The sequence below is a fragment of the Thunnus thynnus genome, chromosome 13 (assembly GCF_963924715.1).
Source record: "Thunnus thynnus chromosome 13, fThuThy2.1, whole genome shotgun sequence".
Taxonomy (NCBI): Eukaryota; Metazoa; Chordata; class Actinopteri; order Scombriformes; family Scombridae; genus Thunnus; species Thunnus thynnus.
In genome coordinates this window covers 4171700-4197674 of record NC_089529.1, presented here as the reverse complement: position 1 = coordinate 4197674, position 25975 = coordinate 4171700, and the positions used below count along the sequence as shown (strand labels likewise).

General features: G+C 40.1%; 1 long non-coding RNA gene across 6 annotated transcripts in view; it reads left to right on the top strand.

Annotated features, from left to right (window-relative positions):
- The window catches only part of LOC137195185 (uncharacterized), a 64905-nt gene that overhangs the window by 20785 nt on the left and 18145 nt on the right, over window positions 1-25975 (top strand). For all 6 annotated transcript variants that reach the window (XR_010931083.1, XR_010931085.1, XR_010931086.1 and 3 more), the window contains one exon: window positions 24911-24974. This is a non-coding gene — a long non-coding RNA (uncharacterized lncRNA). The remainder of the gene's footprint in view (window positions 1-24910; window positions 24975-25975) is intronic.

Here is a 25975-nt window from a genome sequence, read left to right as displayed (position 1 = left end):
AGACAAAGGACACTCCACTCAGGTCACAGGGGGGCCAACTCTTCCCATTATCTGAGGGAAGTGATCTTAACTGAGGGACTTTTTAAACCCATCAGCAAATTAGGGGCTGTGCTGAGTTGCTGGTGTGTGTTGGGTCATGATCAAAGCCTTGAGAGAGCGTCTGTTTATAGAGGAAGGCTGTAAAGCATAGGACAGCAGTCACAACACGGCACAACATGGGGCAGGGTTAGCACTGAGCATGCTATCATGACCATGTTATCATTGTCACAGCCGGAGTATTTACTCATGGGAAGCAGAGGATAAGTTCTTTCTCATCTACATTAAAAACACCACAAGTGACATATGTCATAGGGTCAGCTGAGGGTTCCTACGCCATATGCATCTACTCCTGTTTTAGCCAGAATACAGTCACGTTATCCTTTCATGTTTTCTATTTGGTATTGGAGTTAAGGCTTAGTTTGGGAAGATCTGTACATTTTAGTCCCCTTGAAAATGATCATTGATATTGTTGTAATTGTGTCGTCATTAATTATACAACAATATTAGGGTAGTTTTTTTTTGGTTTGTTTTCTAAAAACATATATGCTAAAAGTACTAACCGCTACAGTGCTGAGCTATAGGTCAGCTTTTAGCATATTTTATTAGCTAAACAGTCTGTCAAATTGGACTCTAATTTATTGCTTGAAAACAAGGCGTCAATTACATGGTAATTACACGCTCTTAAAGCTACTGCTTAACTGCAAGACATCACAAACATTTATGTTGTTCGCCCTCAGTAAACATATAATTTATTTTAGGGTTGTTTAAAATGAACCTTTTTGCATAAAAAAAAATAAAAAAAATCGCTTAGGAAACCAATAAAGAGAAAAAATAGAAAATAAACGTAGGCAGGCAAATAAACCTATTTTAGGAATCTTCAAAATGGCTCAAGTGAATGTATATATATTCACATGTGGTTGTCCAACTGTGTGTGCTTTTTTTTTTTTTGTATGAAACTCTATGCGTGTTTGTGTGACTGAAGGGCCATTATGGGACAGGCTTTTAAGGGAGATCTGGGAAGTGGAAACCTAATACTGCCTGACTGCTGCTCTTGTGTACATGAACCGCACAGCTGCTGGAGAGAGAGAGGAAAGAGGGAGAGAAAAAGGGAGGAAGAAGGGAGGAGGGGTGGGAGGGGGGGGGGTAGAAGAGAGCGTGGTGCGCTCAGTAATTAGTTGTCTGGTTTTGTATTGACCAGTCTGGTGCTTAGGCCTTGGGGACTGTTAAATTTGCTATTGAAACTGAAAGGATTATGCACCCAAAAGAAATTAAACGGGAGCAATGAATAGATTGTGGGCCACATGGTGGACTACTGTTTTTTTTTTTCTCTCTTCCTCTTTTTTCTCCTCTTTTTCCTTCTCCTCCTTCCACCGGCCTTTATTCTCCTTCAATTAGACAAGGTTGTATTTTCCCTGCCAGAAACTGCTGTTTTTATGTTATAGGTAAATTGAAAAAAAGCACTATAGGGTCATGACAGTTTTATGTCGTGATAATGACACCCAATTTTCAAACTGGCCCATTAAAAAAAACCAAAAAAACAGTACACTTGTTTGCTCTTTGCTAACTGTCAAATCCCGAGTCTTCGTTGGGGTCTGTTCATCAAAACGGAGACAAAATCCAAAATCATTTCCGCATGTTAGCTGTTGAAGGGTGTGATGTCGCAAGGGTGTAATGAAATCTGTGAGCGTAGACGTGGTGATTGCAAGCGGGAATTGATGTCTCCTGCCCGGGCCGCCCAGAGGGAAGAGAGATTTGTGTCTCTGTTTACTCCTGCTGAGGTTGGTCGTACTTATTACAGTGGGCACGGTCAGGAGGGAACATCCTCCACATGCCTGCGGAGGCTCATGGCCCAGAGAGACTGTAGTCCCTTAACGATCCAGCATGGTCAAACTGTTGTGCATCCCCCCCCCCCCCCCCTCTGTCACCAGTTCGGTGTCTTAAGGGAGACCAGACCGAACCGTAACACAATCCTCTTGTAATGACTTCCAGCGTCTGTTAAGCAGGCCAGCGCGCTTCAGGGAAAGTTTTAAAAAGGTGGCTATAATACGCAGGATCTCTTGCTTCAGTGAGTTAACATTAGCCTCCATCTGCATCGAGCATTTGAACCTGCTGAACTGTGAGCCTCGAGTGTATCTAGTGGATGATAGAGGGGTGATGTCATGTTCTCTCTCACTGTTTGTGTAGCTGGCAGAGGCCGGCGGCCTGCTGGAGAGGGTCGCATACTGTGACTCAGTCAAGACCAGAACAGCCCAGTGGGACATTGTCCAAAAAATAGGATAAAATTAAATCACTTCTTTTTTTGTCCCCGCTGCCACAAAAATACAGTCTTTTTTTTGTTCGTTTTTGGATTTCTCTTTGATTCTGTTTTGACATGATTTGAAATCTTGTACCAACATTCCGTGTTTATAATCTGTTTCAGTCTCTTGTAACTTTTTTGATCCGGAGGGGAGTGAACGGTCTTTGTAGATAAGACACGCAATCTGGTCGAGATCCCCGTTTGTGATTATCGTAACGTAAATACAGAAGGGCTCGTGCACAGGTGGCTGGTGCTGGGCTGATGGTAACCAGACCAGACTGATGTCTGCACCAGGAAAATAAATCAATGCTGCAATATCACAGAAAGCACAAGTCTATTTTTTAAAATATGTCAGGGTCACTGAAACATCATATAACACTAGTTTTTCACAGCGCGAAAGAACGAGCCAACTCCAACATAGCAGCAGAGTCAAACTTTGTTAAATATCATCAGGTTGTGTATTCTGTAAATCAAAAAAGTTCTCATAGTGACTGGTCCTAACAAATATCACCTGTGTCTTACAAGGGGCGACCAGGGGAGGCAAAATCCCCGCTGTCTGATTGGGTCTTTCTAAATAAAAACACATACATATACATCTTGCTGCGCCCCAGTGATTAGCAGTGACAGATATTTCTGCGTAGCATGATTCACCGGGCTTGAGACCCCAACAGTTGTGTAATGGAGCTCAGTGTTGGTCCCCCACAAGAGGATAAAGTCAGGAAAAAGGTAAAGAAAATGAGCGATGAAGGAAAGCTGGAGTGAGAATCATCGCACTAACAGGGACTTTGGAACTGACTGAATTTACATTAATGCAGTTAACTTGCACATGGGATGGTTGTAATTAAATAACTCTGCAGTGTTGTTGCAAAATATCAGGTTGTTAGCCTCTCCCTTCGTCGTACAGTTAGGGTTAGAGTTTGCTTGTGGTGCTTTGTTTATGATTACTGCGCTGCGGCCAGCAACGCACGCTGCGCCTGACATGAGTAAAACAGATTTAGGCTATTTGTTTTACAAAGCCTACACAAATTGTAATTTTACATACACATTAGTGGTAATAAGTATGGACTGAAACACATTTCTCACTGGAAAACTGCTCTTCACATGAGAGTGGTTCCCTCTCTGCAGTTTTTCTTTTTGTTTTGTAAATGTCGCCGTGAATCCTTTATCTGGTGCATGATTGCATCTACACTGGATACCAGAATATGCATATCCTTTGAAAGGTTTTAGTTATTGCCTTAGAGCCAGGAATTAAGTCTGATTTGTGGTCCTATTGCACAATGAATGATGATAAACTCTTCTGCCAAGAAGAATAGAAAAAAAAATCCCAAATCTACAGTAGATGAACAAAATTGGTCGATGTTTTTCATTAAGACTGTTGTTATAAAAACTGGAAGGTGGATTAAATAAAATGTATACAAACTTATGCAACCAGTATATTTTTGTTCATTTTAATAGCATGTCATATATGTTTGTTATTTTTTCTTGTTGATTTTGTCAAAACCTGATTTTCACTATTATCAGTAATAGATTACCAATGGATTTGATGATCAGAAGAGCCAGCAATAGAAGCCCAAAAATGTTTTCTGCTAAATCATCTGTATAATACCAGCTAAATGATCCTCTTTTTATGACTCCCATCAGTTTAATTCTCCTTACCATGTTCCTCCACATGTACTTAGTTTATTGCAGAAATATTCCTGCTTAAAAAGGTGGGTCACACCTATCCTGATAATGTGAAAGATAGTCTATGATTCAGTCTGTTTTCTTCCACTAGCTCTCCTTCTCTACTGCCAAGCCAAAGTGAAAAAATGTGATTTAATGGCTTCTCATTTCAGGCCTCTATGCAGTAAATGTGAAAAGGTGTTTTGATGTTCATTGTGTCTGTGTGTTGCTGCTCCTCAGGACGCGGCGGCAGGCTTTGGGTTCCTGGTGCTCATCGGCAGTTATAAACCTAGCTGACTGAGCTTTCCCCCCCATTTAGGGGTCTCTCTGTCTCCCCTCCCCTCATCCCTCCTGGTAATAGATGGCCTCATCGCTCTGGGTTTGAGCCCACCTTTAAACAACTAGAAGGGGACTGGGGTTTGTCTCCGGCCAAACGATGGAGTGGAACAATAGGAGCGTGTGACATTGTCTGTGTGTATTAGGAGGCCCATGTCTGTCTGAAACACATGTAAAAACACGTGACGGTGCGGTGTCGATACGCCCAGCTTCAAGGGGCCTGCCAGGTAGCAGAGAGAGGATTCAGGACATCCAGGGTATGCAGATCTGAGCTATTTGTTCATTTATACTCTCCTGTCTTTTCAATCCACTTGCTGTTTCTCCAACGTGGTCTCATGCTTCTGGGGGTTGCTCGACGCGTACGTCTGTGCATCACGTTCATTGCCGTTTCCTTGCTTCCTGCTGTTTGTCTTTCAGGACAAACCCTTTGTCTGGCTAAACCCTTTATATAGAGTGGTGGGGATGTAGACTGCATGGAGCTGTTCTTGCGTATATGTGTGTGTGTGTGTGTGTGTATGTGTGTCCATTTACGATAAAGCGTTTCTAAATATGTATATGCAATTGTGTTTTGATTCATAAGCTGCAAGGCTGACAGCAGCGTTGACCTTGGCTGGGTTTGAATGTGTGCAGAGAGGAGATAGAGAGAAAGAGTTTCTGTGTGTGTGTGTGTGTGTGTGTGTGTGTGTGAAAGCAGTTTTTTCCTCTTTTTTATTATTCTATCTAAATGTGCTTATGATGCCAATATTTCTGTTATTTGCCATGGGGGAGGATGTAGAGTTCTCGTTGCAAATGTGTGTTTTCTCACCCTGCGGTGGCTCCCTGGGACAAGGATCTTGCTTGTTTTTTTTTTCTTTAGCATATTCCACATTCATATGGAAATGGGGGGCAGAGGAGGGACAGAATCTCACATCAACTTGATCTGGTCATGAATAGCTGCCAGTGTTTGGACTGACCCAGAGCTGGCTTAAAAGGCACTGCCCAGCCTCTGCCCTCAGACCACAGAGCTGAGAGCCGAGCACATTTTCAGCTGCGACACACACACACACACACACACACACACACACACACACACACGCTCACATATACGCGCTTACACTAAAGATGAAAAAAGCAGATGCTCATAATCGTACTCGCACAATTAGATACACTTGAGCACTTGGGAACACTGAGCGCCGTCTTATTCTCTGTCACTGTCTCTGTGTTACACATACACAGACAGCCATGATAAATCCCAGGGAGACGCCACTGTTGGAATACACTCTTTTTTTTTTTCTCTCAAAATCCTTTCTTTATTTTATTAACCCACTCAAGCCATTAACTCACGTCACCATAACCGGATAATTGTGCATCAAAAGCAGCAAGAAGGAATTTTGACTTTTAAGTTTAATTTATGTTTTGTTTTTGTTATTTTTAAATGCATTTTTTTATTGTTAAACCGGCCAAGAAATGACGTAATGGACAAATAACAATGTGCTTCACATTTAAATAACACTGAGAGTTTTATTTTATCGTATTATTTCATCTCATTTAACAATGAAATTATGTGTTTATTTGCATTTTTGTTAAGAGGGGAAAGTCTTGCCTAAATAAAAGGGTTTTTTTTTTTTTTTTTTATTGGAATAGCTGCAATTAAAACAGAAAATATAAACTTCAGTAAGAAACATAAACACATTTTTAATATTATCAGAATAGCAAAAGATACCAAACAATTATTTACTAATCTTTTCAGTTTATTGTGGTTTTATGTGAGTATATAATAGTGTAACAGGAATATTAAAATTTTGCATTCCTGCTGAGAGAATGTGTGGGCCTGGCTTGGATTAAGATAATTTGCTTTTACTATGCTGTCTGTGAATTAATATTGTATTTCAGGAGTCCCGTTTCTAATAAATTTTGAGTGTGTTTCCTTCTCGAGCGTCTCTGATACAATGGGCCTCCCAGACCGGACTGCTGTGGTTGGATCTAGCAGCAGGGATCCATCAAACAAGATTTGTCTCGGTGGATATGCTGGTTTTGTCCTTCAGGATTAGAGCCCACCACCCATATTCAACCCTAGTCTGAGTTACTTTGTCTTTTATACATCCAGACAGTTGCCAAAAGTGTGCCTGTAGAGTTTTAATTCATTTAGTAACACAGAAGCCTTTCCTTTTGTTTCCAAGCAAAATGATCTCTGCAATTTTCTCTTTTTCAGTGAACCACACATTTTATGAATTTAAAAATACAGAATAGAATTAAATAAAAACATGCAAAAAAGCTTTTCTTTTTTTCAGTTCATAATTATCCAGTTATCCAATTTAATAGCAAATTATCTTTTAAAAATTTCAGTGACACAAATAGAAAGAAACCTGAAATCTGTTTATTTTACAGGACATATTACAATCTCCTTAAAGGTTTCTTTGCCTTTTAACATGGTTTTACATTTGTATTTAATATTAAATAACACTGAAAATTGAATTCAGCACTATTTTCTCTAATTTGCCTTCATATAATTTTATTGGAGTTTCATTTGTGTATTTATTTGAAATTTTACACTTTCTTTTTTCCTGTTGTTACATTTTCAGACTCTGTTTTTATGTCCAGTCAGAGCGTAATATACGACAGGCTGAAGCGTGGTATGCCGTCCCTCAACTTATAAACACAAGTGTCCAGCCTCAGTCTATGAAAAGAGCAGCGCATTGCAGGAGGGCCTCAGTGTGTATGTGTGTGTGTGTGTGTGTGTGTGTGCTGTTTTGTCTCTCCATTAGCACCCATTGAAGAGACGGTGAGTTAGAGAAGCAGACAGTGGGCTTGTTAACAGACAGGCATTAGTGAATCAGTGTGTGTCTTTGTGAGGGAGGGGACACTCCTCTAGTGTTATGACGGGAGTCTTTCACTGACGATACACTCCACTCCAACACCACAAGTGTCCAGCCGCTGAATAGGGAGGATTTGTTGCTCTACACCTAATTAAACAGTGCTTTGAGTAGTGGTTATGGTGAGGGGCCTTTTGTTCCAATTCACCTTCTAAAGCACCTTCGAAAGCTTAATGTTTGACTTTGGTGACAGTGATGGTTGGCGCGCCTGAAACCCGGGCCTCGCTGTGACAAATACAGGAGCTGCCTTTCATACAGAATGATCACAGCTCTTCAGACTGTGATCTACAGGGACGCCCGATGTTGTATTTCATCTCGCAAATTACTGCAAGTCATCACGTAGAGAGGATTTAGTTTTCCTAAGAAGATCCCTCACGTCTATAGTCGCTATCACAACCGTCCGATTAATTTTACGTTTTCAGACTCCAAAGCAACAATTTAATCAGTAGTCATAATTGAAATGTGGTGATTTTTTAACACGGAAGCCAAACGTAGTGAAACAATTTGAGCCAGATAATATAGTGAAGATGTTGTGGATCTGCTTAGCATTGTGGATTTTGAGCAGGGCCGACTCCAGAGGGGGTTTTTAGGAGATTATGATGCCCTCAGTGCTTTGTGTAGCAGCCTATGGGCTTGACCTGAGGGAGGGAGACACATGCCTTTGTGGCCCGGAGAAGGGACAACGGATCATGAGTAATGGTCTCTACGTTAGAGTTTTTTTGTGTGTGTGTGTGTGTGTGTGTGTGCCGAGGAGGTTTATGGAAGGTTTAGACCGATCTGTCGGTGCGACGTTTAGACCTTTTATTAAAAATTACATTTCAGCCTGTCGTCTTATCCTTAGGTTCCTCCCTGACCACAGCAATTTGTAAAGACTGCAATTAAATGAGATTTTCTTCACACATTTTATTATTTTGTTTAATTATTAATTTTGAAAATTGATTCTTTATTTAAAGGCATGCTGTCTCCAAGGGTTTCCACGCCTTTGAATCGGTGAGGTCCGTCACCCTGACAACCCTTAAAGAATTTCATTAGTTTGGATTTCAGGGGAGTTTTGGTGTCATGATGGTCTAAATGCTGTTGGAGAGACTTTGAACAGTTTTTATACAAATTAAATTCTGAGATAAAGATGAGTCCTCATATATATTTTATACAATTTTTACCTTCACATCCCTCAGACTCAGTAATTAACATCCTCTCCTACTATTTAAATGAACGGTAGCTGTGCAGATATACGTATGTCAAATGTAAGCTGTAGTCTCACGGTTTGCTTGCTGCCCAATCTGCATACTGCAAACTGGGACAGGATCAGTTGAAAGTGGAGGAAAAAAAAAAAAAAAAAACATCACAGAGATAAACCAGAGAGTGGGAGCTGGAACTTCTCATCCTTTGCAAACTCTCCCTTGTATTGTGTTTTAGCTTCGCTGCCTTGTAATGATGCGTGTGCGCAGCTGACACTGGATCGTGTCTTTGCGGCAGTGAGAGCAGACGCGGTGGAGCTGCACTTGGCATTTGGCTGCCACTGTTTCCAGGCAGGATGATGGTGATGATGGGACGCCGGGTTTACTTGTATGTCCCAGGGAACATCTGCCAAAGCTGTTGTACGTGTCTGTGTGTGTGTGTGTGTGTGTGTGTGTGTGTGTGTGTGTGTGTGTGTGTGTGTGTGTGTGTGTGTGACAGAGAGAAATTCAACGCTGTTCTTTGTTATCTTTTAATAGATTTATGCTCTGCCTGTCATTTAGTTCCAATCAAAATATCATAGATACAGTATGAACAGTACCAGATCTATGAGTCTCATCATCAGCTCCACTCTGCAGCACTCAGGTATAATTTGAGATAAAGAAAAGAAGACATGCTTCATCAAAAGATTTATTTTAGAACGCAGTATTCTAAGACAAGATGAAGAAATAACCACCAATTTTGAATTTGTTTAAAACCACAGTATCAGCTTAAAAACGTTTATTTTTTAAATCTTATTCTGAAAAATACATACAAGGCTTCCATATTATTTTATACTTTTATTTTGTATCTCAGTATAAAACGTGGGCTCGTGCTGGTGTGTAATATGAGACAGGAAGGTCGAGCGTGTCTTTGTGGCACATTTGGCCGGCCTGTCCCTGTCGCTTGTGCTGTATGTCGGCTCAGTCGAGACCCCACTGACCCCCACCTGCCCCCCATCTCAGCCATTGTTCCTGCTCAAATCAGCCAGCTCTATTTTCAACATGTCACTTCTGTTGTTAGTATATCACTCTTCTGTTTTTTTTTTTCTTAACCAAAAGGATGAATAATGTATGATAATAATGTGTGATTTGGGGGGATTTGTGCTTTATTTCATTCTCTTTTATACTCTATCTTTATTTTAAGATTTTCCTTTATAATATTATAAATATATAACATTATAACACATTTTTCTGCTTTTTAAAATGTGACTCTTTTTTTATTAAAGTTATTATAATATTTGTTTAAAATAGGAATGTAAAATGATAAAGAATTGCAATGTCCTAAATTTCCCACTTTTATTACAGTGTATCTATATTACATAATGGTTGTGATACAGAAGTGTTCAGTATTATTTAGAGAACATTTCTCAGAAGATCTTACTAAATTTGAATCACATAAAAGCCAAAGTAAATAAGCACTACAGTTGAATTGTTGCAGAAGGCTTTTTACTGGTCGTTGGCAACATGGCTTTTCCGTCTGTTTAATGACATCATTTATGTTCACATAAAGCAACATTTTCTTAAACCAGTAGCAGACCTCCTGCCGTAAGCCCTTTGGTTTGGTGCTGTCTGGATGTGGGTTGTGGTGGTAGCAATATTTTCGGAGGCAGGCCTGGTACTCGCTGTGGGAGCAGCCTTGATTGTTGCGTGAACACAATGCCTTTGCCTTCTTACTTCACTGGTTCCTTTGCTTTCCTTCCTCTGCCTTTGAATTTGCTCATTTTCTGCCCTGTTTTGTTCCCCCTTTCTGCCCCCTTTGATTGGCCCCTGCATAGCAACTTGTCACATGGAGCATGGAAGATATAACTGCTCCTCAGGCTTTGCTTTCTAATTTTGATTGCAAAGAGCACATTTACAACTTTTACAATTTTCCTTTTCACCTCATTTAATTGTTTGCTTTATTTTTCCGCAGCTAAACACACTTGAAATGCATTTATTTATTTATGGCTCTTAGAATTCATTAGATCTGTTTTAAGAGATTTGGTCAAAATATTAAAAAGAAGCTATCATGATGACTTAAAACTTCATTAACAGGTTTAACATTAACATTTTAAGCATTTATTAATTAGATTTTGTACATTTCTGTTGCAAAATCTAATGAAGATTATTAAGATAAATCATAAAAACATGCCAAAGATGATTTTTTTCTTTCTAGACCAGTTTTCTAAGTATATTTAAGAGTAAGTCAGAGGTGTCCAGCCGTAAAATCCAGCGTCAATTAAACAACAAAATGAGTTTTGCTTTATGAATCAGATTGAACAAATAGTCACCTTATCCGCGGCCCCGTCCCTGATTGAACAATATTGATATGTTGACATTGATCGTCTCACCTTTTACTAAAGCTGTCATCGAAGCCCTCGCCTGCCCTCTCTCTCTCTCTCTCTCTCTCTCTCTCTCTCTCTCTCCATCGCCCTGTCAAACGCACGTATACTCACCCAGAAGCGTTTACTGCACGGGGTCAATATGTAAACACACACACACTTAATCTTAATATAAACAGATATCATTTTAGCTGCCTCAAAATAATGATTATATTTAAGTCATTTTTTTGTCGATCGCCAGGACTTGACAAATGAAGTGTATTTTGACTTGAGAGGATAATTATGGTTATTTATGTGTCATATTTTCTAAATTGAAAAATACTAGTTTGGGTCATATAATGCAATGATTAATGCGAAAATCTTAATTCTGTAAATATAAAACAGATGAAACGTTGAGTAGAAAAATAAGAAAATAACAAAGTACTTCAGAATTTTCAACCTCAGCAGCTTTTAGAAATCAAGCTTCAGTTTAAAGATTTATGTATTTTGTCTGTTTTTCTATCCACAAGATTCAAATATTTAATAAAAAGAGGTTTTGATTTATTTGAGTGTAGAAAATACATAAAAATTGAGCATATAATAGCTTCAGACCTCTGATTGCACTCAATGTCAGTTGCTTATTTCTTGATTTATTTTGACACTCAAAAAAACGTCACTATCACATGATTTGAGTTATTTGCACACATGTAGAAATTTGTTTAATCTGTAAATAAAAATTTGTATTAAAAAAAATGAAACTCATCAGATTATTCAGTGACCAGTGAAGAATGATGAAAGCCAGCAGACCTTATTCCTCCGTCAATCACATATAAAAAAAAAATAACAGGCCACATCAAAATTAAAATAACAAGAATTATTAAAGAGAAAAAAAAAAATTTAAAAAACAAAAATGACATTCTTACAACTACTGAGAAAAGAAATCACAGCTCTGGGCCCACAACACAGACCTGAGAAGAGAGAGGGGAAAAAATGCTTGCTAAGCTATCCGTTTCACACACGCAGGGACAGAAGGTTCGATATTCATTCGATCGATGAATGAAAAGGCACAATGGCAAAATCGGACGGGCTCCTTTTCAAATCCACGTCTCCAATGTCCCCCCCGCCACCCCTCCACAGTCTGCAGTCGCTGGGCGGCTGGTGTGGCAGGCAGAGAGAGAAAGAGAGAGAGAGGAGAGCAAGGGTTACATCAAGGCTGCTCCCTGGACCGTGCAAACAAGTCTAGACCAGTGACCTGTTCAATGGTTCCTTTTGAGAAGTGGGGCAAGTTCGGTCAGAGCGAGGAGAAAGGCAGGCATAGCCTCTTTTCACTGCCGAAGCAGCTCACAGCCCGCGATCGACAGGAGGTAAGGAGGGCCGGGAGGGCAGGCATCTGCTTCCATGGTTACGGGCCGGGTATGGGGACCCTACTATTGAGGAAGCTCCGTTCTCATGCTCCCACAGAGGCAATGTCACGCATTTTAAAAATGCGTCAGGCCGGGGCGAGGACCATATCCACCAGCGGCAGAGTCGCTCTTTGAGAGGGGAAATAAAATGATAGCACGTCAGTTTGAGGAGGGAGAAAAGAGTAGGGGGAACGCTTTGAGATGGGGGTGGCAGCATGTGCTTCAGAAAGAAAGAAATGCGTCACATGATCGTAGCAAATCCTAATTCAAAGTAAGATGTTTTTACTGCAAGGCGCAGTGATGTTCTCAAATTTGCTGGGTCTACGGTTTGAGCTGCTTTTGTGCAGAAATTGTATTGTCCCGTGGAAGTCAGTGGCACAGATGATTTATCCTCGGAGGGAGCAAAGGTCAAGGTTTATGTGGTGAACTCCTTTTTTGAGAGGCAGAGATATGATTTTAATGAGGATTCTCCTCAACCAGCAACGTTCAGCTTTTAAGCTTAAAAATGTTTACTTTTTCACAGGGATTTATTCTTTATCATTTATCATTTTTAATTAATTAAAAATGTCAGGTTTAACATCAGTCTTGGCAAACTGCGTATAACTGTTACAATAACAGAGAATATAGGGGAGGATTTGGATTGCAAATATGTCGAATGTGAGGAGTCACATCTGTCTGTTTGTTTGTTGATTTGTTTGTGTTTGGGCACAAGCTGTGTGTGTGTTGAGTTGAATGGATGCTTTGGGCTTTTCTTCATGAAGGAGGGGTGTGTTGGAACGTTGAATTTGGTCATGCAGCTGACGCTTTAGCCCCTAACACACTCCAAACAGAACGGACAGATGGCCGGCCCTCAGGAAGGGCTCGGGGCGTTGGATTTGCTCTCAGACCGTGGGAAAGTCTTTGGCTGACTTCACCTGCTCAGGGAGTTGATGTGACTGGATTAAACAGCAATGAAAGAAGTGAGAAATGAAAACTAACATGGACAACGGTGCACAACGTTTTGTGCAAGTGCGAGCATTTTCTCAAATCCTGTTTAAGGGAGAAAAATGGGATAAACGGAGACACACAAAAAGATTTAGTATTTGAATTTAGATTTTTTTTTTTTTTTGAAGAACAGCAAACATGTCTTGTATTTTTTTTTTTTTTTTTTTGAGTGTGTGCAAAGGGAGAAAGGGTGGATGGGTTCATTCTATTTTTTGCATGTGTCTTTGTAATCCTAATTGGAAACAGTTGATCCTCAGTTTGTTGGGACATTAGACATGATGTTTGGCCATCTCTCTCTCTCTGCTTTTGATTATCTCTGTCTCAGAGAGACGGCCATGTGCACGCTTTGATTTATTGTTTTTAAAAAAGAATGGGGCCGTTTGTCAGGCTTTCATCTGATTGATGCTAAGATGCATGCACACTTCAAATTCATACTCATAAGAAACCACAGGCCTTGCATTTAATGGGTCATTAATTATATGGTTGAACGTGTAATAAAGTTAGATGGATTACTTACAATGAAACATTGTGTTTTGCTCATTTGATTTAGCGTGTTGGAATTTATGAAGATGCCACTTAAAGGTGTGCTGACAAGTGTGAAACACCGTTTCAAACCATACAAATGAATTATGAAAAACAAAAACAAAAATCACTGTCATAAGTGGGATAATGATCAGTGTAGCATGAAGTCCAGACAGGTAGCTCTTCATTCACCACTCAAGGATTCCCCTCTGTGATCTGAGTGCAGATTTCAGCAAAAGACAAACAAAGAGGCTCAGTATAATTCATATTCTGGTAGAATTTGGTATTCTCTTTTTAGAAGTTGCTAATATGCATGCATCATGCAGCATCCTCACCTTTAATAATTTGAGGATGTGCGTGTCTGATTCTGTGTGTGTTTAGTTACTGGCCATATTATCCAGTTATTTTTCACTCACTCTATGATCTGTTACACATTTTAAAAATAATTTTAAAATGTTCATTTCTGCTGTTTTTTTGTTGTTGTTGTTTTGTTTTGTTTTTTTAGATTATTCTTCCTGGTTTCATTCTGGCAGCGAGTGAGTGGAAAATAAATTTGCCAGATATATTTGTGCACTGGCAAATAATTGCACAGTTGTCATGTTTTTGACAACAGCTCAGGCGTCTCCAATAGTTTATTCACAACCACAAGAATCCCTTACTGCTGCCACTTTGAGTGCCATGCTCTCAATGAAATACTTCATTCCAGTTTGGCTACAAAAAGGCATTATCTTTCATAGAAGTAGAGTGCATTAGAGTTCAGTTTGGGTACGAGTCAAGTGCTCTCCATCCGAGAAGGGCGTGTGTGTGTGTGTTAGGGTTGGTTGGAGGGGGCTGTGAGGACTAATCAAATGTGGTTATGTGCAGAGCAGTGTAGTCAGTGTTTGACAAGAAATGTGAACTTGACTCTGCAGCGCTCGAGAGACCCTTCGGGAATTTAGCGTTGAGCAGTTTAGTCGTAGGTATATTGTGCACTTAAGATTTAGCCAAAGCTGTCTTATTTCTGGAAATAATTTGCACCATAAAGATTAGGTCAGACAGTTGTACATTTGATATTAATTTGCACCACATTCCCTACCAGAGCAGTGATGATGGTAAAATGTCAACAAGCATTTAGATGACATCATTGTTTCTTTTTTTTTTTTTTTTCCTGTCTCTCGTTTGCTTTCTCTCTCAGCTCTAATGGCGTTACTCAGACTAGCTAGCTAAGCACTGCACTCAAAGAGATAGGATGCTCCAACTTTTGTCTTTTTTTTCCCTTCTAATTGTCTATGCGTGAGCTCTTCTCAGGCTCTCATAAATCTCTCATATATGAATGCAAGAACGCAAACAAAACTCTTTTTTGTACCACTGCAGAGCTGCATAACATTGATGTAGATGGAGCCGGTCTCTGACAGTGGACGAACACTAATTGGGTTACTAGAGCTCATTCCCCGTTCGCTCATACACTGTATATAAATACACACTAAGAGACATTTTGTGCTCTGGCCTCACTGACCTGTTCACATCATGGTTTATTTTTATAGTGGTAATTTGCCATTGGCCCGATGGTTTGGTTCCAGAGGCCCACATCATTAATCATGCAGGGCATTACTGCAGTATAATTACACTTTCTCTCAGTGAACCCACAACATTTCCCGCGTGTGTGCTCTCTATCTCTGTCTATAACATAAATACACACACAGTTGGGATGTAGTCAGCTGCAAAGTATGCTCGACACAACAGCGCAGTTCCTGGTCTATATTGTTGAAATACAGCACACCGGTGTGTATCCAGAGGATAATAAGGTGTAATATCCTCATATAAAATGCAAAAGTCAAAATCATTTTCAACCACATCCGTGAAGAATGACTCAACGAGCCGTTTGAACAGCGACTGTGATGCTGGGGCATCCTCTTAACGAACATCGTTTGAAGGTGTTTGCAAGAACTTAAGACAAGAGTTGACAATAATTGAAACTGCAAACACCCCAGGAAACAAATGAATGTGTGCCGGGGGTGGGGGTGAGGGGGTGGGGGTGAGGGGGATTTGGAATCAGTGGCAATGCTGTGTAACCCCTTTAAGATCATTATTCCACACAAAATGCACCCCCGGGGTGTGTGACACATTTCTGAATAGGCTCTTCCGCGGGATTTAACGGGTTAACAGCAGACAAAGGGAGCTGGGACCATGTAGCCCAGCAGGGGAGACCCCAGTGGAAACACCAGGCTGCCTTATAACCCCCTGCTCTGTCCCATCCCGTTTGCTCTGCCTGCAATCACGGCAGACTGACATGTGCTCTGTAGGACTACATGGCTTTAGGGTGAGAGCAGCCACATGTTTTCAACTGGAGCATCTCTGCAGATCCCTCCACCACCTCACACACACACACACACACACATCCCAGGCCATGTGAGGATATTTCACGCTTTTGTACAAGCTGGCTAGAGAAAGGATAATTAAAGACAAATGGTTTAATTACGAATGGATGGACATGAACTTTGCGCTTTATTCTCTTCACCAGCTGCATGTGATATCTTGCTGTAAACCCTGATCTGTCATACACATCTAGAAGTATCATACAGCATACTGCAGGTCTACATGTGTGGATCCGAGTGTATGCTGCAGATCATAGAGGCCTAGCAGAATAAATCCACTAGATAATACTGTGTTGCACAGTTGTCAGTTCCACTGATGTTTGCGGCACATCTTTTGTCTGTGTTGTACTTGCCCAGTTACAATCTGGCTTGCCATTTTCTTTCATGTAATATCGTAGCCATGTTCTCCGAGTGACCAATTACATTCTCCTTTTAAAGATGAATCAAAGCATTAAAGCAAAGCATCACAGTCAACCAGAGAAAACTTGTTTTTTTTTTCATAGTGATTCAGGCTCAAACGTGACGTGTGATCTGAGCTCATAAAATATTTGTATGTTACTCGTCTTCAGGCATGACTTCAAAAATTAGGAAAGAATTCCACATTTCTGTGCTGTGAAAATTAAGGGAGTTGTTTATGAAATCCAAATGAGCTGTCCTTTAATTCAGACCCATTTTCATTAGAAGCTCGGCACATAAAATATAACTAAACTTAATATTTGTGGGGAGGTTAAACATCACCATCAGTAACACGCTGTGAAGGTGCTTATTCTGGACAGCTAGGTTGGCACAACACTGACAGTTCAGGCTTTGATTTCCACTTTGGAAAAGTTCTGGATGAAATCTTGTCTATAACATTTCTGCGGTGGTAGCTGGTCTTCTTGAATACCATGACTTCTGCGTGTAAAAACGTAATAAAACAAAATAAGGGCAGTCTGATGTCTTTCTGATAGCTCAAAATGACAGAAGTAATTTCCTCAGTGGCCCCTGTCTCTACACATGCGTGTAGTTAGGTTGAAGAACTGCCTAAATAATTGCTAATAAATACAACTATTCCACTTGTACGAGTTACTCATTTTGGAAGTATTCCTGACAGCAAAACGAATGGATCGCAATGTTCCTTATAGGATTTTTTATCACATCTGACAACCCTGACTAGGTTTGGGCTCCTTGAAAAGTTTTATGTTGTTGTTTGACCTCGCTGAAATCTGCATGGTGCGCTGGGCACGTCTTAAGAATTCAGAGCATGTTTCCCGACCCACTCAGACGGTGCTTAGGAAGTCAATTACAAGCTAATGGTCGTTTTCGTTGGAAGGCAGTGCCGATTCACCTGCTGATTTACCTGCAAGTCACCTGCTTTATTAGCCTCAATAAGAGCTGTGGAGACTTTCCACCATCAAGTACCCAACTGTGAGCGAAAGGCATCTGAGCTCAAATAGCCATTTAAAAATCATCAAATATTAATTCATCTCCTCTTGCTTATGAGTTTTAGCTTATTGACTGGTACGTCTGATTGTTTTGCAAGAGCCTAATTAAAGTTGTGAATCTGCAATCATTTTTCCATAGTCCTACACTAATTCATGTAATTCCCAGTTTTTTTTTTCTCTCCCCCTATTGTCAGGTGATTGCTTTGATAATGAGGGGTTGTTCAGAGGGATTATCTTTGGGAAAGCACTTGGTAAGGACACGCGGAGAAAAGGTATCATTATGATAACTGCCTCCTCTGCCTTCCTAAATGAGAAGTCACCCTTAATGTAGTAGATTACGCTCCGCTCCTCTGGAGATAGCCTGTGGAAAACTATTTCTGCCATATAGTCTTCTGAGTCATGTCTTTGATATGCACACACCTGTCACTAAGATCTAACATGGCAGAAAGAAGCAGAAAACTGTCAGTGTTGTATTTTGGCAACACTACTGATATAACTGGAACACTGTACTGATGAGTGCAGACTCCTCAGATAACCTTTAGGGATTTACCAGATTCAAAATGGAGGACTCTTTTTGAAGCTTTTTTGAGGAATACTCGAGGTGGTTGAGAGGACGCTTGTGTACACCTTTTTAGAATAACCTTTTGTGTGCTCTCACTGTTGAGTTTCTCTTTATGAGCCCCTTGAGTTTTCAGCTCACCTGCTACTAATGTGCTGTTTTATCCTCCTCTGCTTTATTATTATTATTATCATTATTTATCTAAGTAGCCATAAAACAGAGCTCTGTATCAGCCTCCAGATTAAATGATGTTTTACCTTTTCTCAGTCACGATAATGTCAGAGCGTTTGTCTCTCCACAAGCATCTTTTATAATTGCAGACCACGTGTATAACAGCAAAACCATGCACATAACTTCTAATGAGTTTATAATGATTATACATATCATAAAGCTGTTATGTTTGTTTGAATTGTATTTTATATTTAGTTAGGTGTTAACATTGCAAATTATAACATTAAAGCACCTTAAAAGAACTTCTGTCTACCTCTAAGAAGCATAATGTATGTGGCACCTAAAAGGACGGTTTTGGCATCGGTATTTTTAAAACTCAGCTGGATTTTTTTTTTATATTAATAATAGCCATGAAAATACAACACATGAACAGCTGTAACCGAACGTTGACTGAGATTCATCTGGTTTCTGCAGCATTTTTTACTTCCCTAACATTTCTGCACAGCAATTGCCTACTTTTTAATTACATCTGATGACAACGTTAACCTTTATCTCTTTATAGCGCCAATTCCATCACGATGTAAATGCTAAACTAAGCTTTTCATTTCTCTATTGTGTTTGTCGTATTGCCTGAGCCGGCTGATAGGGGACAGCGATAATTAAAACACAAGGCCGGGTCACGAGGTGAGCCGAACACACAATAAAAAGCTCTCCAAGATTCCAAGACGAAGGTGCCACACAGTCCAATCCATTTTAATTGTCGTTTGAATTAATTTGAAATGCTCAGGTCAATTAAGAAGATGCATTCCTCTGGCTGTGCGTAATGTCATATTCATCGATCTGTAGAGGTTACTTTATGCACTCATGTGTAGGATACATTTATGTTTCTGAAAATCCGCCGTTTGGAATTCATTAGGTATTGATCCCTTTTTGGCGACGGTAAAAGCATGGTCTGATAGCAGCCTCGTCTGAAGCCAGGTAATCAATTCAGTGCCATTCAGAAACAGATGCCCTTTTAGTTTGTTATTGTTATGCATCAACATTTGATACCCCAGCAAAAATCTCTTATATCTCTATCGCCAAGTGACTTTAAATTAAGATGAAACGTTTCTATATATTTACCACAAAAGACACCCTTTGTGTTCAGTGATAGAAAATAATGTGAAAAATATTGACAGAAGAATCTGTCATGTCTGGTTGGTGCCTTTTTTTTTTTTTTCGTTTTTCTTGGCGTGCTTTCTTATTTGGAGTTTTTTGTATGAGGTTTGGTTGTCTCTGCACAGCCTCTTCCTCTTCTTTCTACTCTCACAGTCTGATTCTCGCCCTCCATCCATCCTTCCCTGCGCGCTGATTGGCTGTTGGTCAGTCAGCTGCAGCCAATAAGCCCTTGTGAAAATCTCAGTGTTTAGTCTGGTGCTAGGCAGCAGGATCAACAGACAGGTGGGTCAGGCAAAGTCATCGGCCCCGGCTGGCTGAACGGCAAAAAAGCTCTGCTAGCTTTCAAAGCAGCATTACTCTCTAGGTTAGCAGTCACAAAAGATTATTTCTGTCATGCTAAAGAGTTTGTGAATGTTTTGTGAACGCCTCTCTTTGAAAGCTAGAATACAAAGAAGGGTTGCCTTGATTTTGTGAAATACTCAAGAGAGAACCTGGAGCTGCTCTCTTGACTTAGAATTTTATTTTTGGCTTTTTGCACCCGATCAAGTAGTATTTTATTGCGCGTAGATGCTCTGTGTATATCACAGGATTTACAAGTGAATTAATGTTAAAATTACAGCTCCAGAATTTATCTCTGTCGTGACTCCCTTGTTTCTAGTTTTTGCACTCACCTGTTCACGTTGACAAATCATACTGTTCTAACGTCAAAGTGATATTTTCTTCTCGGTGAAACCTTGTGGCTCGAACATTAAGACAGAGGGGCCAGACCAGGGCACAGCGAGGCGAGGCCTCTCCAGAGGGGAGTAAATCCTGTGCGCAGCCTCGGCTCTCTCTCATTGCCAATCATTGTCTGTTGTTTTTGTCCAATATGCAGAACAACTCAGGAAACAGAGTTATCCAAAATATTCTGTGCTGAATGTCAAATTTCAGCGTTTGGGCTTTTTTTTATTATGTGTTATTCTATGGTTGGCAAGTCAAGTCACATACTCCGAGCTACAGAATGGGCGGATGGGTATGTCTCTCATTAGACCAAACTGTATAAACTTCTGTCTGGATTAACCTGTTGACTGTTTTTCTGTCACGGCTTGAGGCAACATTAAATTAATGGAGATAAGAGCTGTGAGCCAAAAATAACACCCTGTCTCTGGTGAGCCTGTGGAGAATAAAATAGCACAAATTATCTTCCGTCAGAGTTTTGGCTGTCAGTATGCAGGGGTTTTGGTAAAGATAACAAAATGTGTTCGACTTTTAAAAATGCCAATTGTCAAATGAACACATCCTGATTAATATAGCATTTATTCTCCTTCATTGCTTTTGAAGGACTATTGTGCATCGTTTTTTCTATCACATCCAGTATTTCTGGTGTTTTTCCTCATAAGGACGGATGTCACCTAATTTGTTGTTTTTGTCGATGAATGATGTAATGTTTCTATAGTTACACAGATGTATGTTGCTGTCACAGTATATAAACAGGGCATTTTTAAAACCAACGCAGGCTTATATGATGTGGTTTTTTGTGTCCACCTCTATTTCTCCCTCGCCCACTGACTTCAATTTATCACATTTATCACATGTATTACCAGGTTGAGAAGTCTGTCTGATTTTTTTCACCCCTGTCTGGTTCGTAATGGTATATCCCATCCCCAAGGGAAGTCCTCTACACCCAGCCCCCCATTCTCATTTGAACTTTGACCCCGGCCTCCTGCCTTTCGGGATATGAAATGACCCCCTCAGTGGGGGAATGTTTTGGAACTGTTTTAGCTGAGTCTGTTTAATGTTGGCTGGAGCAGATGAGGACCTCAGAGGGCTGCATGGCCATGTTGTTGAGATGTTAAAGGCTCTATTTTAACTATGAAATCGCAATGACTCGCAAAAAGTGCCGTTGTGTGTGTGTGTGTGTGTGTGTGTGTGGACAATAAGGGTGTAGCTAAGTGCGCTCACACTTTATATAGATGCAGTATGCGCAAAAGGGTTGTGTGACACGGAATATAGAAATGTGACAGTTAATCATCTTCTCAGCCAATTGTAGCACTTGTTTCATATATTTGATAAACAGATGTCATGGAGTATAAGAGAAAATGGCTCATCATTGGAGAGTATGGAGCTCTGTCCTATTTAAAAATCATTCTGTTGTTTGAGTGGTGCAGAGTGGCAATGTGGCCCCAGGATGTCACCATTTCCTACACCTGCTGATTTGCAATAAACAGAAATACAAATCACAACTATAATATGTGTAAGCAGTTTGCAGTTTGATGTGCAAAGAAGAAGTTTGTTTGCTTGTTTTGCAGCAGCAAGATGTTGGCTGACTATGATTTAATCAACCACAATGGATCCTCCAGTGTGATGGCACCGTGCTTTGGCACAACACTTTTAAAGTCAGAGGCAGCAGGTGTAACACACATGTCTGTCCTTCTACCTTCAGATGGCTGTACGGATTTAATCAAGTGAAGGTTAAAGCTTTGTTACAAGCTGTTGTTGATGACAGATAATGGGAGGAAACACCCATTAATCTCCAGCTCTCCTCAGCTCAGTGCAGACTGCTTTACTGGCATTAAAACCACATTACGCTTGTATCTTTGATGTCGATCTAAATGTGTCTACTGGTTGGAGAATGTCTGAGAGCTCAAACAATTAGTCAATCAATCGATTAGTCGATCGCCAGAAAATGAATTGGCAACTATTTTGAATATAGATTAATAGTTTTCAGTCATTTTTTAAGCTGAAATGCCAAATCATTCTCTGGTTTATTTCTGTTTTATATCATTGCAAACTAAATATATTTGGGGTTTACTGACAATTGATGACATTTTTCAATACATTCTAACATTTTACAGCTGATTAATCAATTAATCAAAAACATTATCTGCAGATTAATTGATAATGAAAATGACCAATCACCAAATCATCAAACGAGTGACATCGAAGACCCAATCATATCTCGGTATTTTGATGATTCGCTTTCAACTCCAAACTTGTTGCACCTGCCTCCCAACCTTCGTGCTAACCGTGTTGTGCATGGCATGAAAGAAACATCTACTAACATGTAGTAATGCTGGTTGCCACGGTCTTTGCAGCGCCTTGAAAAAAAGAGATGTTTCTCTGCTTGTACTGGCCACCACACCAGTCTGTGGTCGCCAACACAGACAGACTGGCCACAATGGCTTTTGGTTGAATATTCTTTGGTTTATGCTCTGGATTGTATATATATATTATATTGTCTAACAATTATAATTTTCTCTCTCTGCTTTTTTAAATGAACCAGTACATACACAATGATTTGTTTTGAATAGTCTTACCTTACTTTAAGTCAGGTCCTTACAAAATTCAAATCATTTTAAATAAACGCTACACAGTATAATAAATGGAACTGCACAAACTCACACATTTTGCCACTGCATGCTATTTGCTCACAATATAATATAATCTTCTGTCCCTTTGGGTGTTTGTTGTGCATTCAGCTCATTTGACATCGGAAGTGATATATCCATTTATACTATTATTATATGTGGAAACAAAAAATCAGCAACAAATATTTCCACACACACACTGTGAGAAGAAAAAAAAAATCAGAGTAACACAAATATCAAACAGTCCTTACCATAGTTCTCCTGCTCCAATCACAAACTGAACATTTTGTTATTTAATCACGAACAGAGTTGAGCAAGTACAGCAGATGTTCAACAGTTTTGTGTTAAATTGAGTGAGGGAGCCGGCATATGAGAGGCTCTCGAGGCAGAGCTTTAATCTTTTCTCTGGCGGATACCTTGCTCTTCAGTGAGTCACAGGTCCATGACATACGCTTGTGTTATTGTAATAAACCACCCGATTGTGTTTGGCTACTGTTCTGGCTAAACTGCAGAAGTGCACAACATAGGGAAAACAGGCTTGTCTGCTGTCGATGCATGAGAGATTCAAATATTTTCGTAGAGCTTGTCTACTTGAAAAAGATCTCCCTGCCATATTTTAAAAAAACAGGAATTCAACAGGAATTTAAATGTAGTGTATGAAAGTGAATTATTGCGTATACAATCACATGAAGTTCCTTCTATCTTTTAGAACCCCAATTTTTTTGTTCTCTCCAACAAAGCCGCATTAATTCATCAACTTATTTGACATATTGTGGTTTTGTTTGTTAAAAGAGCTCACATGGTTTAGATGAACCATGTTTTAAAACAGAAGCTCGTCGGCTTTATTTCAGCCAGCACCAAATATTTGAATCAGGAGGTACAGTATGAGTGTGTCATTAGTTTGTTGTGCATCCAGTCTTTTGTATTTACCCTGTCAAAAAAATTCTGGCATCTGAGCTGAAATCTTAAGCAACCAGCACGCCCATAGAGTTGACTTTGGAAGGCACTAAGCATTCCTGCTCAACACCACATTAGCCCCTACTTCTCCCCACCTCGGGGTGCTGGGCAGCCTGCCAGGTAGAGGTTGCCATGACTCCTAACACCACCCTTTGCACTGCCCCCCCCCCTTCCCTCTAGAAGGTTCTAGATTTTGGGAGGGAGCAGGCCGGGCTAACGTTTTGATTTAGACAAAAGATGTCTTCACAATGTCAGCAGAATACTTACTGGGAATGCTGTGGCTTTCTGGTAGGAAATCATGTGATCTTTCCAGCCAAGGTTTTGTAATGGTGCCAGGCAAGAGAGAGAGACAGAAAGAGAGAGAGAAAGACACACAGAGGGAGAAAAGGGGGAAACTTTGAATAATGATGCCAGCAAACCGTTTTTATCCAGTTTTTTTTTTCCTCTCTTGTTCTTGTTTGTTTCGGAGAAAATGGCGCATCGCTGAATTGAACCCGTGTTTTCAGTGAGCTCAGTTTAGAAGTGCCCCTCCGTCTTTTCATCATTCCTCTCATTACCAAAAAAAAAAAAAAAAAAAAACGGTTTTAACGCTCACTGCTCATTGCTTACATCCAGGTAGAAAGTGCGGATAGAGAAAAATAGAGATGATAAATCAGACAGGATAGTAGAAATCTGGGTAAGTGGCATTTTCACTCTCTTCTCACTTCAGACTTTTCCTTTGTCGCACTGCGGCCGTAGGAATATTCCGCTGTTTGTGGCTCTCTGGCACTGGCACAGTTAATGGTAGCTGACCGTGGCATGCTTGATTACACTGGCATCCCTCTCAGTCTCTGCTCTCTGCTATCTGCGGTCTTGGCTAAGTTGAGCTAACCTCTCACCACAGCCACATTGCTGCCGGCCAGGAAGAGGACTGCTATGGCAATTCTGTGGGCTAGTTTGGGGATAGCAGTCCACAACAGAGTTATGATTGTTATTATTATGGACTTAATTTCATATCTGGGAACTGCTGAGGCATGTGACGCTCCTAAACTGAGGCACAGCAACTTAAGAACGTACAGTAATTTGTGTTCAAATGTTGTTGTTTTTTTTTCCCCATGTGGATCCGATGTTGTCAGGGCAGTTACCTTCATGTTCTGTAATGTAATAGTCCTCTTTTTCCTTTCTCACCATCACCGGTTTCTCACGCACTTTACTGATGCTGCTGCCAGTATTTCATAAAGCACTGTAGCTGTGTTCAGTGTTAAAACTATTCAGTAATAGGCCTTGAAAAATAGCAGATACATACCTTTGTGTGGTATTTAAAAACAACTCTCTTTTTCCTGTTTTTAGAGAGGCGAACTAAGAATTGACCACGGCCAGCAAAACCCCCTTGTGTAAGACACATCCATGAAGGGTAAGTTAACACAATTCTCTCACCATCTGTTTCATGAACTTTCATTTTCGGGGTGAATCTGAACAAAGGCTCTTGCTGCAGTTTCACTTAAATGCCAGCTGAGTTGAACTCAAACAGTCCTTTTGCTGCAGAGTTTTCGATTCACTGTCACCGTCATGCTCTAAATGAACGCTGACGAGCGGCCACACTGTCATCTGATGTTCAGTACACGAGGCAAGAAGTTTCGAGGCCACGTCCAATTTTTGATTGGCATCTCTCTATAAATGACATAACCTGAGAAACTTCACGGTCACTTTTATAGTTTGTTTGTCCCATTATCAGAGAGTACTGTGCTCAGATTTTATGCTACATTTTTAGTCCTTTCATTTAATTATTTTGATACTTTGGCCATAACCATTTGGCACAAACCCGTAGATCCGATCTTGTGGCAAATCTGACAGCACAAGCTCGCCTCTGTGGGTCTTTGTCATTGTGGTGTGAACGTCGTCCTTTAACCTTGTTTTTCTTTTTGCTTTAATAAGCTGGGTCGTATAGGTGATATGTATAAATATAATACATATAATAATCCCATAGCACTACATATTTTAAAAAAAAAAAAATGTTGCTCTTACGTCTAGCACTGCACAACATTTCTGTTAGTTACAAAGCCGTATGCTAACATAAACCTGAAATATAATGATTGAGATGAAGTAATTTCAGCCAGGTTAGATAAAAACATATATATGTTTTATTCAATATATAGAGAAGAAGAATCTTAGTTGAAAATGTGTGCATCCGGGTTGAGGTAGTAGGTTGTATGGTTTAGAATTACACCCTGGGAGTTAACTGTACAACCTTCTAGCTTTCCTTGGAGTACACGTATGACATCAGTCTGTACTGAAAATTGCTCTGCTTAAAGTCACAGCACATACAATATTTTTCAATAGCATTGCATTGTATAAATACCTCTCCGCAGTGTTAATGGTCTTCTCATTTCATAGCTGACCTTTAGCCATGGTCAG